This window comes from Hyperolius riggenbachi, chromosome 4, assembly GCF_040937935.1.
Source record: "Hyperolius riggenbachi isolate aHypRig1 chromosome 4, aHypRig1.pri, whole genome shotgun sequence".
NCBI classification, from domain to species: Eukaryota; Metazoa; Chordata; class Amphibia; order Anura; family Hyperoliidae; genus Hyperolius; species Hyperolius riggenbachi.
The window spans coordinates 496,550,150-496,565,716 of NC_090649.1; the positions used below are offsets into that span (position 1 = coordinate 496,550,150).

The 15,567-nt window shown below is 43.7% G+C and overlaps 1 protein-coding gene across 2 annotated transcripts in view; it reads right to left on the bottom strand.

Annotated features, from left to right (window-relative positions):
• LOC137504537 (neurexin-1-beta-like) overlaps positions 1–15,567 on the bottom strand; it is a 483,008-nt gene that overhangs the window by 229,887 nt on the left and 237,554 nt on the right. For both annotated transcript variants that reach the window (XM_068233085.1, XM_068233083.1), the window contains exon 2: positions 14,708–14,879. The gene's annotated coding sequence lies outside the window, so the exon portion shown is untranslated. The remainder of the gene's footprint in view (positions 1–14,707; positions 14,880–15,567) is intronic.

Below are 15,567 nucleotides of genomic sequence, written 5' to 3' on the forward strand. Positions count from 1 at the left end.
ATGTGAGGTCTCTCTGTTTCATTGTGGTATATTATGTTTTATTGCTGTTATCTGTATCCGTTCTAGGTTAAAGAGGTAGGTGTATGTATGGTCACTATCTTATGATCTAATGTGAATAGCGCTGTGTTCTGTGTGAAGGGCTATGTTACAGGTCACTACTGTATAATCCAATAAAATGTCAGCAATATGTAAAAACAACAATGTACTTAATATGTATGAATGCCTGTAAACCAAAGCTTAGACATACATGTTTCAACATATTTGATAACCTTCTAATGTATATCCTGCAAGTCACGGTCTGAAATAAAGGTCAATTTCCTTTACAAATAATTGCTCAATAGTATAATTATTACAAATAATTTAAACAAGCCAGTGTCTTGGAATTAGGTAGTAATTGATGTTTGATGTTGATGTTTTTGCATCACTGCAGAGCAGCAGTGGTGTTTGACACATCTTTTCATTTTGCATCGGATCCCTGTGATACAGGAGTCAGGACCCATATAGGAGTATCTGGTTTTATTGCACTTTTTTATTGCACTTTTGAGCTGTAAAATTAAAGCAATAAAGACTTCCAAGGCTGTAGTACATATTATAGTAAACTAGTAGACCTAAGCCCATTTAAAAACTGGCTCTAGGTCTTTGTGACACTGCCGCCACCACCGCATGTTAGTGTGCATGCGCGTGCACCTGCCCACCGCTCGTGCACCCGTCTGCCGCGCACACGCCCTCCCGTCTCCCTGACTCCGTCCTCCTTTCCCAACGCTGTCTGTGCTGCACATGTGCAGTAGCGCAAACATACGGCCACAGAGTCAGGATGAAGCAGGGACAGTTAGGGTTTTATTATATAGGATGTACTCCTTATTGTACCCTAACATAAGCTCAGTGATTGAATAAGTGAATAACTCAGCCAGGGCCACCTTCAGAAATCTAAGGGCATCATACCGGGCAAACTTACTAAGACAAACCAATTTACCCTCTGCCCACCCCAAAAAAAGCACTGTCTCCCTATAAAAGAAACATGATGTCAGTGCTATATAAATACATAAAAAGATCAAGAAAACATTAGAACATTAGATCTCAGCTGGTCACTCCAGAGAAGAGGAGGACATGCTGCCAGCTCTCCCTCAAGATCTAAAGTAAAATGTGAAATACTGATATTCTGTTCTCTGTACTCCTCTGTAATCTGACCTGTTGCTCAGCTATCAGAAAAAGCATTAGCTTATAACCAACCCAAAACACCCAGCTTCTTACAGGGAGTAAATCTGACTTTTATTTACCTATGCTTAACATGTTATGTCCTGGTCTGGTGAGCTAATTAATGAGCTGATAAGAAAGGAATTCAGCCCAGTGACTGAAAAAAATGCAGTATACAGAGGGTAGACAAGGCACCCTGTGTGTGTGTCAGTGTGTAATTTATTATCTCAATAGCTTGTTGTTTTTCTGTTTAGTGCACAGTGCTGGAGTCTGAAAACAGTTACATGTATGTTACTCAGCAGGTAGGGGATCGGGCCCCAGTCACTGCCCAGGTTTCATGCCGGAGTACCGGTAGAATCTCCTGTTGTCGGCCCTGGAATAACTTGCCTATTTGCCAGGAAATAGGCATTATTTAAAGCCTGCCCCCCTTGGCAAAACAGTACCAATTGGATCATTGAGCTTGAATTGTCATGGCAACCATAGCCAAAAATCTTCCTCCTAAATACCTAAACCTAGGTTCACCTTTTACCTATATCCAAAGCAAGTCAACATTCTTCAGACAATGCCCTAGCCTATCTGACCTCCCAGTCATCTCCAATTACTTCTAACCTAGTCTTTCTTACTCAAGCCCAACCAATAACTCTAACCTTACCATAACCAAAATCTACATCTGCTCTTTTAAAAAAGATCAGGCCAGAGAGAGGCACTGCTTGCTTACTCACTGAGTGTTAGCTCTTGTGTAAATAACTTGCTCTGCCTGTCTACAGTTTAGACAATCTTTCAGGAAAAAGGAGAAATCATTTGGGAGGTGGGCAGAGTTCACGTACACCCATACATGGATCTTTCCTGAACCCTGCTGAGAACCTTCAATTATGTTTCTGGGGCTCATTTTAAAGCACAACATTTATAATTTAGATATTTTTACCATCTCAAATATCTGCTATTTGCTTTATACAGTTTTGAACGGAGGTTGAGGTAGCAAAATCTGAGAAATAAGTCCATACACTTTAACTTTATTTGACCTTCCTATCTCAATAATTTAGTGGACTCTATCAGAATGGGCGTCTTAATAATAGATTTAATGTTACTCTGTGTGAGCCGCTACTTTGCTACTGCTGCCAGAGCAGTAACTGATACAGTCCATTAATAGGTGGCTTGGTCCACTTCAAGTTCCACAGAAACATTTACTTAAAGGGACACTGTAGGGGGGGTCAGGGGAAAATGAGTTGAACTTACCCGGGGCTTCTAACGGTCCCCACGCAGACATCCTGTGTTGGCGCAGCCACTCACCGATGCTCCGGCCCCGCCTCCAGTTCACTTCTGGAATTTCAGACTTTAAAGTCTGAAAACCACTGCGCCTGCGTTGCCGTGTCCTCGATCCCGCTGATGTCATCAAGAGCGCACAGCGCAGGCCCAGTATGGTCTGTGTCAGTGCAGTACACTCCTGGTGACATCATCGGGAGCGAGGACACGGCGTGCAGGCGCAGTGGTTTTCTGACTTTAAAGTCAGAAATTCCAGAAGTGAACTGGAGGCGGGGCCGGAGCATCGGTGAGTGGCTGCGACAACAAGGGATGTCTGCGGGGGACCATTAGAAGCCCCGGGTAAGTTCAGCTCATTTTCCCCCGACCCCCCCTACAGTATCCCTTTAAGCTCTCCTTTCTCCTCATTTTGCTTTGGCCAGTTCTCAGATTCCTCTTCCCATTCCCTAATATACATAGGACAACAGAAGATACTAGTTATGTTATTTACTTATCCTTCTCATTCCCAGTTACTCATGTCAGCATCTCCCATTGATTCATAGCAGCCATTTCCCCAGCATACTGCACAGCATCCCAGCATCCATATTTTGGGACCGACTGTGGTTGTGTTGGGTCAAATGTCATATTTAAATCTTAAGATCTTCAGGTTTCAGTATTTTGAGCACCACAAATCTGTGGAAACAAGTTTTTGAGATCGGGGCAATAAGAGTAACTACTGAGGTAGACATTGGGGTTTTGATGTTTATTAAAGGTGGATTTTAACTAACAAAAATATAGCTAAACTAGAAATAAATTACTGCTGTGAATAGAGAAAGAACTTTTCAAATGTACTTTTAGTCTTTTATTCTTTTTTAGGTATTAGCAGTCAGCGATTAGATCCAGCCATTGACAGAGAAAATTACGACTGTGACTGAACGTGCTGAGTCTTTTCGCCAGAACGACTGGAGAACATGGGTACAAGTGTATGGGATTAAACACTATTACACACTTGTGGCATGTGTCACGGCTAGGCAATTTTAATCTGAAGGTTCTCAAAAACAATTTGTGGCGAGCCATACTGTGCTAATATCTGCAATACCATTAAATTAATCATTCGGGTTGGCGATAGCTCAGAAGGCGGCTAGGACCTACATACGCCGTATGTGATTTAAAAACATGAATTAGTTAGTATTTTGGATTTAGACGTAAGGGATTTGCCAGTCGCCTTGAATGCAGATTAAACTCGTACAAATGGCGGTAACCATGGATACTTAAAAATGTCGAAGTGTGCAAGTCTAACTAAATGTGCTGCCTGTTATGCTGCTAGAATGTGCTGGTGTTGTTTATCCGAATCACATTTCACAAATTCTCCAAAGGTATCTGCAAAATATGTGCAAAGTAGAAACTTCTTATTTTAGATTCTAAAACTTTATGAAAGAAAAAGGCTTTAACTGGCAATTTAATGTTTTTTTGTTTTTTTTTTTGTAAATATTTGTTTTTTTTTCATGATTAACATTTACTTTTTAAACTTCTTTTTATTAATTTTATCTCCTATTTTTCAGTGTTATAACTCTTGATTCTTGAATGCCTATCTCAAGCCTTACAGCAGAAAGTCTTTGTCATTCTGTTATCTGAGTTTATTTTGTACTCTGTGAACCCAATTTCAGGATCATAGGAATGCTGAGCTTCTTCTTAGTCCCCTTCTGAGGCAACGGGTGAAAGCAGAAGAGTCCCCTGCTGTGGGATCTATTGTTGTTTTTTAGTGTCAAGCATTAGGTTCAACACTGTCCCTTTTGGCTTCAAATAATAATGTAGTAACTCCTAGCAAGAAATAACTAAAAACAACAGTACTGATTTTAGTGTTTCAGTGCGGCAAGGCTAAAATGAAATAGCTTACCGGTTCTAATCCTAACTACTTAACCTATTTTGGTTCCTGGACGTAGAAACTACGTCCAGGAACCATGCGCGCTACCACGCGCCCCCGCGGCCGATCGCGCACGTGCACGCGCACTCCCGGACGCGGATTCGGTAGCCAGGGAATCAATGTATCGGGCTATGGTGCCCGATCACTGATTCCTCTCCCCCGCTGAAAAAGCGACAGCTTCTCTTGGAAGCTGCGCCTTTTCTGGCCATTCCCTTCCTGATGCGCCACTCTAAGCGTGTGTTACGCTTAGAGTGACGTCATGTAAACAAACTCATGGCCGCCATCTTGTGGCCAAAAAGTAATACTACACCTGAAAATAAAAATAAATTAAAATGAACACACATTTACATTATAAATCTATTGTTTACCTCCCACCCTCCCAATGTCGCCATACATTGTGATAGGGACATAATTTTAATGGTGTAATAACTGGGACATACGGGCAAATACAATACGTGAGTTTTAATTATGGAGGAATGTATTATTTAAAACTATAATGGCTGAAATCTGAGAAATAATGAATTTTTCCATTTTTTTCTTATTCTTCCTATTAAAATGCATTTACAGTAAAGTGGCTCTTAGCAAAATGTACCCCCCAAAGAAAGCCTAATTGGTGGCGGAAAAAACAAGATATAGATCAGTTCATTGTGATAAGTAGTGATAAAGTTATAGGCTAATGAATGGGAGGTGAACATTTCTCACGTGAAAACCACGGAACCTGAATGGGTTAAAGAAAACCTGAACTGAAAATTAAAAGTCAAAATAAACATACACAAATCACACTCACCTCCCGTGTAGTCTACACCTCAATCTCTTTTTCCTCTCTCGCATCCTGTTTGTTCACTGTGATCAAGGGAATTCTCCATCCTCCATTTTGAAAATGGCCATTACCCCATAACAGTTTTCTGGTCAGCACACTGTTAAACTGTAACATTGCCCAGTTGAGCCATAGGGATACATGGACATTACTGGGCACATCAGTTGTCCACTCAGCTATAACTGACAGCAACTGATATATAACTGACAGCAACTGATATATTTCAGTTCTGACAAAATATTGTCAGAACTGGAAGGGATTATTGTCAGAAGAAAATGGTGAGCTTCTGAGAGGAACTGATGGCAAGGTAACTATGTAATGTTCATTTGAAATTACCTCATATGTTTATTTTAAATAATTTTACTCAGTACAGGTTCCCTTTAAGGACAACAGTAATTGAAAGCTATGCCCTGTTTTGATGCTGATCTGGCTAGCAGGGCGTAGATTTCAATTCACCGATGCCGCGTGTTTTCGACGCTGTCTCCCCGCCGCAGCTCACTGGCTCTGCCTGTCTCTATACCATCTGTCCAAGAACATAAGCAACTCCCATTGGCTTACATTGATAGACAGGGTCAGGAGCCAATGAAAGCGGCTCCTGAGAGGCTCATGGGAACTTTGCCGTCATAGAGACGGCAGAGTGGGTGGCTGAGTGGGTGTGGCATGGACGGCAGTTGCGGCAGATATGTGCGGTGATTCGGCGGTATTCGTAAGTGTTCCCCCATTTTTGGTACCAGCTGCCTCTGGTTCTTAAGGGGCAGAGACCGCTGGTACTAAAGTGGTTAAATTGGGCGGTGCAAACATTCCAGGGCTTCTATCGGTCAGAAGCAGAGCGTATCGGTAGCTATGGTAACTCAATTTTAAATATAGATTTAAATTCACTTTTACTTTTTAACTTTTACTATTTATAAGAAAGAAAGCATACAAACCCTAGGACTCAATGGTGCTGATCTCACCAATGAGACCCCAGGTAGCTGTTCATTTTTGTCACACAAGTTATGTGGTCAACATACTGATGCAGTAAAAGTAGCGGAGGATGCTGATTGAAAATCTTACCTGTCTAATAACATAGAGTTCGTAAGAAGGAGGAGCTACAGCAGGAAAAGAAGCCACACCTTCCCCTTCTGCAGCTTCTGATGCAGCCGTACCTTAACCCTTCTGCAGCAACCACACCTTCCCCTTCTGCAGGAGCCACACCTTCCCCTTCTGATGCAGCCGTACCTTCACCTTCTGCAGCAGCCACACCTTCCCCTTCTGCAGCAGCCAAACCTTCCCCTTTTGCAGCAGCCACACCTTCCCCTTCTGCAGCGACTACACCTTCCCCTTCTGCAGCAGCCACACCATCCCCTTCTGAAGCAGCCACACCTTCCCCTTCTGCAGCAGCCACACCATCCCCTTCTGAAGCAGCCACACCTTCCCCTTCTGCGGCAGCCACACTATCCCTTTCTGCAGCAGCCACACCATCCCCTTCTGCAGCAGCCACACCTTCCCCTTCTGCAGCAGCTACACCTTCCCCTTCTGCAGCAGCCACACCTTTCCCTTCTGCAGCAGCCACACCACCCCCTTCTGCAGCAGCAACACCATTCCCTTCTGCAGCAGCCACTCCTTCCCCTTCGGTGGCAGCCACACCATCCCCTTCTGCAGCAGCCACATCATGCCTTTCTGCAGCAGCCACACCATCCCCTTCTGCAGCAATGGGTGTTGCTGTAGTGATCAGAAGCATAACTACTGCAAGAGGATCAGAGCAAAGAAAGGGGCACCAACTCCTTCCTCTCCATCTCTCCAATAAAAGACTCCCTCCAGAGCAGATGGTGTTGCAGTGACATCTGTTGTATGTGGTGGAGTCAAGGTGAATAACTTGTTACGGTTGAAAGCTCACGGTGACCACGCCTTTTCTATAACCCCCAAAAGATGGGCCCACTGGCTGTGAGGATCTTCATGTAGGGAGTGATAAGGAAGTGTGATCATGTGTGTGAAGGGGGGATATAGAGGTTAGCTCATCAAAGTTTTGCTGCTGGGCCCATATGAATTGTAGTTATACCTCTGGTGGAAAGCGCCTGACTGAGAGAGAGCAGTCAGAAAACACTAGGATGTCAGCATAGCAACAGGTAGATAAGCAACAGTAAACCCCTGTACCAGTTAATAAGTATATTTCATTATTGAAACTAAAACTTAATAAACATTCATCCTTTTCTGCCGAGACTGGGACTTAAAGGGAACGTAAATTGAAAAATAAAAATTAGTTTAATTTACTTGGGGCTTCTACCAGCCCCCTGCAGCCTCTCTGTGCATGTGCCATTCATGGGCGATTCTCCAGTCCCCCGCAGCACCACTCTTTTGGCTGGGCGAGTCGGCAAGTCGACAGCCACTGCGCATGCGCAGCCATGTGTTCTCAATCACACTCCCATTTGCAGGTGCATTCTGGGCATGTGCAGTAGAGATTTACCCCTATTTCACAGAGCACTTCCATCCACAGCAGCACGATCAGGAGGCATGTGGACCGGGGTCATGTTTTCAGAAGAAAGAGGGGTGCTATGGGGGAGTATCACTCAGTGACGGCGCGGGCACAGGGCGGCTGAAAGGGGCTGGTAGAAGCCCCAGGTAAGTAACATTTTTTCTTCAATGTAGGATCTTTTTAAAGAAGGTTAATATTTCTATTGTCTGCTCGTAAGGCTCTGGGAGGCCAAGAAAGGAAATGTAATTAAACTAGTTTTGCTGCATCACATCCTGATTCTAGTTTTATAGTGAAAATGTTATTTTCTTATCTCTGCAGCATCTGCAGGTTTGCTTTATGTCCTGTATGGATGTCGAGTATCATGAAATGTTTGTATGAACACTCAAGGCCAGTCTTCTATATATCTCGGCACAGTTAAAGTCAGCTTCGTAGACTGAGCCTCCTACGTTCTTTTATGAATTCCCATCCAGCGTTATTTCTCTGTGCTTTGAATCCACACGTAAGCTGGCTTTCTATTCAATGCATTCTTAGAAATTATGCCAGCCAACCGTTTTTTAGTATTTTTTTTCCCAGTAATACAGCTAACAGCCCATCTTAGGCCATATTAATATGGGGAACAGAAGCTTAGGCTGGAGAGGCTGAGCTGGGAGGATGACAGCCCAAGGCTGATAGACAGCAGGGTAGAAACACAGCAACAGCACTGCAGAAATGAGAAAACAAATGCTAGAAGCCCCCGAGGCATAGCTTCACCCACTGTCACTTCCTGCTAAAGCGAAACTGGTCGAGAAAAATCGACGGAAATATCTCTGCCACAGCTGCTGCTGCATTCTTCAGTTTCTGCAAAGGGCAAATGCCACATCAAGCTTCTTAACGGAACTCACATAGAAACGTGTAATGCGAGTTAATTAGTGAGGAATAAATGAAGATCTAATGTACAGCATAATAAGGAGCTGGGTTCAAAGCAAATCAATATGAAAACTACACTAACGAAACCATAAATGATGCTAAGTGCAGCGAAAGCCATGTAAGTTTCTGTTTTGTCTAACAATTTAATAGCTGCATAATTATTATTATTATTATTATAATAATAATTATTATTATTATTTAGTATTTATATAGTGCCCACATCTTCTGCAGTACATTACAGAGTACATAGTCATGTCACTGACTGTCCTCAGAGGAGCTCACACTCTAATCCTACCATAGTCATAGTCTAATGTCCTACCATATTATTATTATGTATTTATATAGCACTGACATCTCCTGCAGCACATTACAGAGTACATAGTCATGTCACTGCCTGTCTCTCAGAGGAGCTCACAATCTAATCCTACCATAGTCATAGTCTAATGTCCTACCATATTATTATTATGTATTTATATCTGACATCTTCTGCAGTACATTACAGAGTACATAGTCATATCACTGACTGTCCTCAGAGGAGCTCACAATCTAATCCTACCATAGTCATAGTCTAATGTCCTACCATATTATTATTATGTATTTATATAGCACGGACATCTTTCGCAGCACATTACAGAGTACATAGTCATGTCACCGACTGTCCTCAGAGGAGCTCACACTCTAATCCGACTATAGTCATAGTCTAATGTCCTACCCTATTATTATTATTATTATTATGTATTTATATCTGACATCTTCTGCAGCACATTACAGAGTACATAGTCATGTCACCGACTGTCCTCAGAGGAGCTCACACTCTAATCCGACTACAGTCATAGTCTAATGTCCTACCCTATTATTATTATTATTATTATTATGTATTTATATCTGACATCTTCTGCAGCACATTACAGAGTACATAGTCATGTCACTGCCTTTCCTCTGAGGGGCTCACAGTCTAATCCCTCCCATACTCATTTGTCTATGTTTGTATCATGTAGGGTATGCATCGTACTCTAGGGCAAATTTAGGGGGAATCAAGACAAGAGTGCTAACCACTACACCACTGTACTGCCCACTCGCCTCTCTCTCCCAACTACCAAAGACAGTGTAACATACAAAAAAATGTCCTAAATATTTTAATTTTGATGTGGGCAGTGACAGTGTCCAACTCCTTGTAGTCTCTAATGCTGCAGTGCTGCTTGTAGACTCAGTTGCATAGCAGCCACCGCCAGCCTTATGAGGAGGAGAGGTGAGCAGTAGCTTGGCCACACCTCATCTCAGGAGGGCAGTTTCATAGCAGCCAGCCTTATAAGGAGGAGTGGTGAGTAGTAGCTTGGCCACACCTCATCTCAAGAGGGCAGTTGCATAGCAGCCAGCCCTATGAGGAGGAGTGGTGAGCAGTAGTTTGGCCACACCTCATCTTAGGAGGGCAGTTGCATAGCAGCCAGCCCTATGAGGAGGAGTGGTGAGCAGTAGTTTGGCCACACCTCATCTCAGGAGGGCAGTTGCATAGCAGCCAGCATTATGCGGAGGAGTGGTGAGCAGTAGCTTGGCCACACCTGATCTTAGGAGGGCAGTTGCATAGCAGCCAGCCCTATGAGGAGGAGTGATGAGCAGTAGATTGGCAACACCTCATCTCAGGAGGGCAGTTACATAGCAGCCAGCCTTATGCGGAGGAGTGGTGAGCAGTAGTTTGGTCACACCTCATCTCGAGTGGGCAGTTTCATAGCAGCCAGCCTTATGTGGAGGAGTGGTGAGCAGTAGCTTGGCCACACCTCATCTCAGGAGGGCAGTTGCATAGCAGCCAGCCCTATGAGGAGGAGTGGTGAGCAGTAGCTTGGCCACACCTCATCTTAGGAGGGCAGTTGCATAGCATCCAGCCCTATGAGGAGGAGTGATGAGCAGTAGATTGGCCACACCTCATCTCAGGGGGGCAGTTGCATAGCAGCCAGCCTTATGCAGAGGAGTGGTGAGTAGTAGCTTGGCCACACCTCATCTCAGGGGGGCAGTTGCATAGCAGCCAGCCTTATGCAGAGGAGTGGTGAGCAATAGCTTGGCCACACCTCATCTCAGGAGGGCAGTTGCATAGCAGCCAGCCTTATGAGGAGGAGTGGTGAGTAGTAGCTTGGCCACACCTCATCTCAGGAGGGCAGTTGCATAGCAGCCAGCCCTATGAGGAGGAGTGGTGAGCAGTAGCTTGGCCACACCTCATCTCAGGAGGGCAGTTGCATAGCAGCCAGCCTTATGTGGAGGAATGATGAGCAGTAGATTGGCCACACCTCATCTCAGGGGGGCAGTTGCATAGCAGCCAGCCTTATGTAGAGGAGTGGTGAGCAGTAGCTTGGCCACACCTCATCTCAGGGGGGCAGTTGCATAGCAGCCAGCCTTATGGGGAGGAGTGATGATCAGTAGATTGGCCACACCTCATCTCAGGAGGGCAGTTGCATAGCAGCCAGCCTTATTCGGAGGAGTGGTGAGCAGTAGCTTGGCCACACCTCATCTCAGGGGGGCAGTTGCATAGCAGCCAGCCTTATGGGGAGGAGTGATGAGCAGTAGTTTGGCCACACCTCATCTCAGGGGGGCAGTTACATAGCAGCCAGCCTTATGAGAAGGAGTGGTGAGCAGTAGCTTGGCCACACCTCATCTCAGGAGGGCAGTTGCATAGCAGCCAGCCTTATGGGGAGGAGTGATGAGCAGTAGCTTGGCCACACCTCATCTCAGGAGGGCAGTTACATAGCAGCCAGCCTTATGGGGAGGAGTGATGAGCAGTAGTTTGGCCACACCTCATCTCAGGGGGGCAGTTACATAGCAGCCAGCCTTATGAGGAGGAGTGGTGAACAGAGCTTGGCCACACCTCAACTCAGGAGGGCAGTTGCATAGCAGCCAGCCTTATGAGGAGGAGTGGTGAGCAGTAGCTTGGCCACACCTCATCTCAGGAGGGCAGTTGCATAGCAGCCAGCCCTATATGGAGGTGTGGTGAGCAGAATCTTGGCCACACCTCATCTCAGGAGGGCATTTGCATAGCAACCAGCCTTATAAGGAGGAGTGGTGAGCAGTAGCTTGGCCACACCTCATCTTGAGTGGGCAGTTGCATAGCAGCCAGCCCTATGAGGAGGAGTTTTGAACTGTAGCTTGGCTATGTCTCACCTCCCAGAAGGCTGTGGGATAAGGGAGGATCTATACATTTGAATCTTTAATTTTCAGCATGTGATCGCTGCTCAACGTATCAAAATAAATGTATTTAGGGCCCTTTTGCTTTGTTAAACTATGTTTGATAGTCTTTGAAGGACTTAAGAATATCTAGTAAACACACTCTTTGGCTGGACAAGGGCTTTAAGAAAATGTAGTAAGAGAGACATAGAAGCTGACATTTTAAAGGCCAACTAAAATTGCAGCTTGCCTGATCTGTATTCTGCACTCTGGTTCCTTTTATCCAGAATGAGTATTAACCAGTGTACCTAAGGCCTAAGAGGTCTCAGGTTTAATACTTTCCTGGGACATCCTCCAGCCCCCTCCCCCTTACAGCCGTGCGGTCCCTCGCCATCTTTCTGGTCTGCTGCTGTCTCCCGCTGGCCGGGCCAGTATCGGCTTCATCGCACATACATGTCCCGGCCGTGTGTGCTCCGCCACCTCGCTTCTGAAGCCGGGAGAAATAGTGGCTTCAGAGGTGCCCTGAAGCTTTTAGAAGTTCACCTGTCATTAAAGGATACCCCAGGTGAGAGAGATAAGGAGGCTGCCATATGTATTTCCCTTGTAAGCAATGCCAGTTGCCTGGCAGGCCTGTTAACCTTCTGGGATAAGTAGTTTCTGAGTCAAAACCCTGGAACAAGCACATGACTAATACAGTAAAACCTGAGTCAGCCGAGTCAGAGTACCTGATCTGCTGCATGCTTGTTCAGGGTATTTGGCCAAAAGTATTAGAGACACTGGATTAAAAGGACTGCTAGGCAACTGGCATTGTATAAAAGGAAATAAATATGGCAGCCTCCGTACTTCTCTAACCTCAGGTTCCCTTTAAAGTCAATGGAGCTTGCTGGGAATAATGTTTTGCAATGTTTCCCCATCTCTATTCTCCACATTTACTTTGGCTGTCCAGCTGTACTTTTTGTGAGAACAGGTTTCTTAAGAGTCTACTTTTCACATTAAGGGCCAAATGCAATTCACTTTTTCAGTTTTCTTCCAGATGATATTTTCACAACTTGTGAATAAAATACCTTTTACACCTCCAGCAAGCAAACAAATACTCAACATCATTTTGACAGGACTTTTTCACCTGCTTTTTGGTACTTTTTCCATTGCAACGTGGTAAAAGATTAATTTAAATTGAAGATGTAAAATTATCTCCTAGGAGAAAACACAGGATATAAAGTGAATTGCATATGGGCCCAAGTCTTCAACATCCTTTCTTCTATTGGGTTCACTGCTCTATTCTTTGGGACAGAACATAAGCTTGTGAGAGTGGGCAGAGGGTAGCTGGTAAGGTATCCAAAGATGTAATGCAGTTATAAGTAAAACAGTACTTTTCACACTGGGTCAGTCTGCCCTTCGAAAAATCAGTATAAAAACTTACTTCAAAGATGAGATTCTAAATGCGAAACTACCGGATAGTTGATGGCATTTCTCCAAAATTGTAAAGTGTATGTTGGAATAGGCACATAGCAATGGATGAAAACGTTAGGTGGTGTGTTTTTGAAAAAGTTCATTACAATTAATGCCTCCAGCTAAAACCCTGCCCTTGTCTAAGAACCACACTATGTGTCCGGCCCACCTGGAGACTCAGACATGAGAATTCATTGCAGTTGATGCACTAAGCAACAGTAATATAGGTGTGTGCAGGCAGCGCACAACAATATTACCATTACTACCACCACTAATGTACCATGCACTGCGTAATAAGCATGTCTCACTGTACATGGGTAATATGATTGCTAAGCCAATAATATGCATTACCATAGTAACAATCACATTACCCTTGTATCGTGGGTAGTGCTAATTGCGCAGTGCATAGTACACTGCTGACAATAGTAATGGTAGTATTGCCATGCACTACCTGCAACAACCATGCAGCCACAAGGTGGGGGTGTAGAAGACCTGATTTGTTCTTGGTCAATGACTCAACAATATAATGCAGCCACTGGATCCCCACAACAGACAGACACGTGTAATGCTCAAAAGAAGTTACCTATGGATCTTTTCCATATTCCTAGTGTGGTTTGGCTTCTTAAAACAGAAGGAATTCACAATAATTCAGCTATAGGTGAACATCTGTGGTTACCCACAATGCAACACTCCTGAATATGCAAATTATCTCTTTAAGCCCCTGTAAGCCAGACTTACATCCAGAGCAGCTGGTGTTTAGCAAGCCTATAGCTTTACATTTTACAGAGCCACATCAACCCAACATGCAGACAGCCTGTTTTGGACTTTTGGTTCTCCTCAGTACATAGCAGGGATTGATATAGTTTTAGGGGATAGGGCTTGGACCTGTACAACACAGTAACCGAGCAGCTCAGGGTGACTGAGGAGGACCAAAAGCCTGAAACAGGCTGTCTGCACGTGGGGTTGCTGTGGCTGTTTAAATTGTAAAGCTATAGGCTTGCTAGACACCAGCGGTTCTGGATCCTAGCCTGGCTTACAGGGGCATATTCAGTAGCGGTGCATTGTGGGTAACCACAGATGTTCACTTAAAGCTGAATTATTGCAGATTTCCTTCTGTTTTAAGAAGACAAACCAACCTAAGCATTGCTTTTTAGCAGGGTGGCTTTTCGGTCTCTTTCAGTCCCCTATACTTTCCTTGTAGTTTTGGGTCCTCCCCCCCCCCCCCGAGCTGCTTGGTTACTGTGCCCCTTATTCCTACCACTCCATGTTTCCTTTAAACTACCATAGATGTAAAAAACGGTTTTGTGCATGGAAAATTGTGCTGATCAACATAAATGTTACAAATTATGGATATCTTTTGTCAAATCCTTTTCATTGGTTGAACAACGAGTACTTTTGTTGCAAAATTCCTTAGCTAACCTTGATATACATTTTTCTTCTATAGTTTTACTGTACCTTCTGCAATATATAATACATTGTTAAAATATTGGGCATCTCAACACTAAGGGGCAATAGCTTTGCCGAAATATAGCCGTAATACATGAAAAGGTCTTACTTTTTAACACAACGTTCTTACCTGCAGGGAAACGTTCTATTATCTGTAGGTTGTCGACTTGTAAGGTGGCGTTACCCCCACTTCTGGTGAAGCGTACTATGTGGTACTTTCCATCGTTAATAATTGCATTTGTTTCTTCGATTGAGATGTCATCTGTTCCCACATTAAATTTGACTCCAATTTTTCCTTGGTGCTGGAAACAATGAGAAAATAGCGCTAATTAGAATTCTTCATATCAAGAATGTGGAATGCGTCGAGCTGTCTTTCTTCTCTTAGGGTTTTTGTTTGCTGGAGCAAGTCTCTTGACATTTCACTAAGTCTGGGACATCTTGTTCACGGATAATTGATATTCTAAATCAGTTACAGTACTTTTACTGATGGATTGAATTTGTATTTTTCCTTTTGTCTTTGCAATTTACAAAAGCGAGTGAAACCTTTTTATTTCCTGGTCCGTGGAACGCATAAAAATGAGGACTGAATGAAAATTTACATTTTTGAAGCCTTCAATAAACGGCACACACCAGTGAATGCTGAAGACTCAATTCAGGCTGAAGCACGCTGTCTGTCATTTGTTTTATAAGATGTAAAATAGTTTTAAAGAATATTTTCATGAGTTAAAACATATCTATACTTTGTATCCCCACTGTGAGGGAAGGTTTGGGAAAAGGTGTATCTTCCCCTGAGGGCTATAAAGATCTCAGCATCAAAATATAAAAAAATAAATAAAAAATGCCATTATGTGCAGAGCATTAATTTAAAGTGAACACAAGGTGAAAGTGATATGGAGGCCACTATATTTATTTCTTTTTAAAGTGAATCCAAGATGAAAAAATAACTATAACAAGTAACTTGTCTCTTTATCTTATCTAAGTTTAGATTAT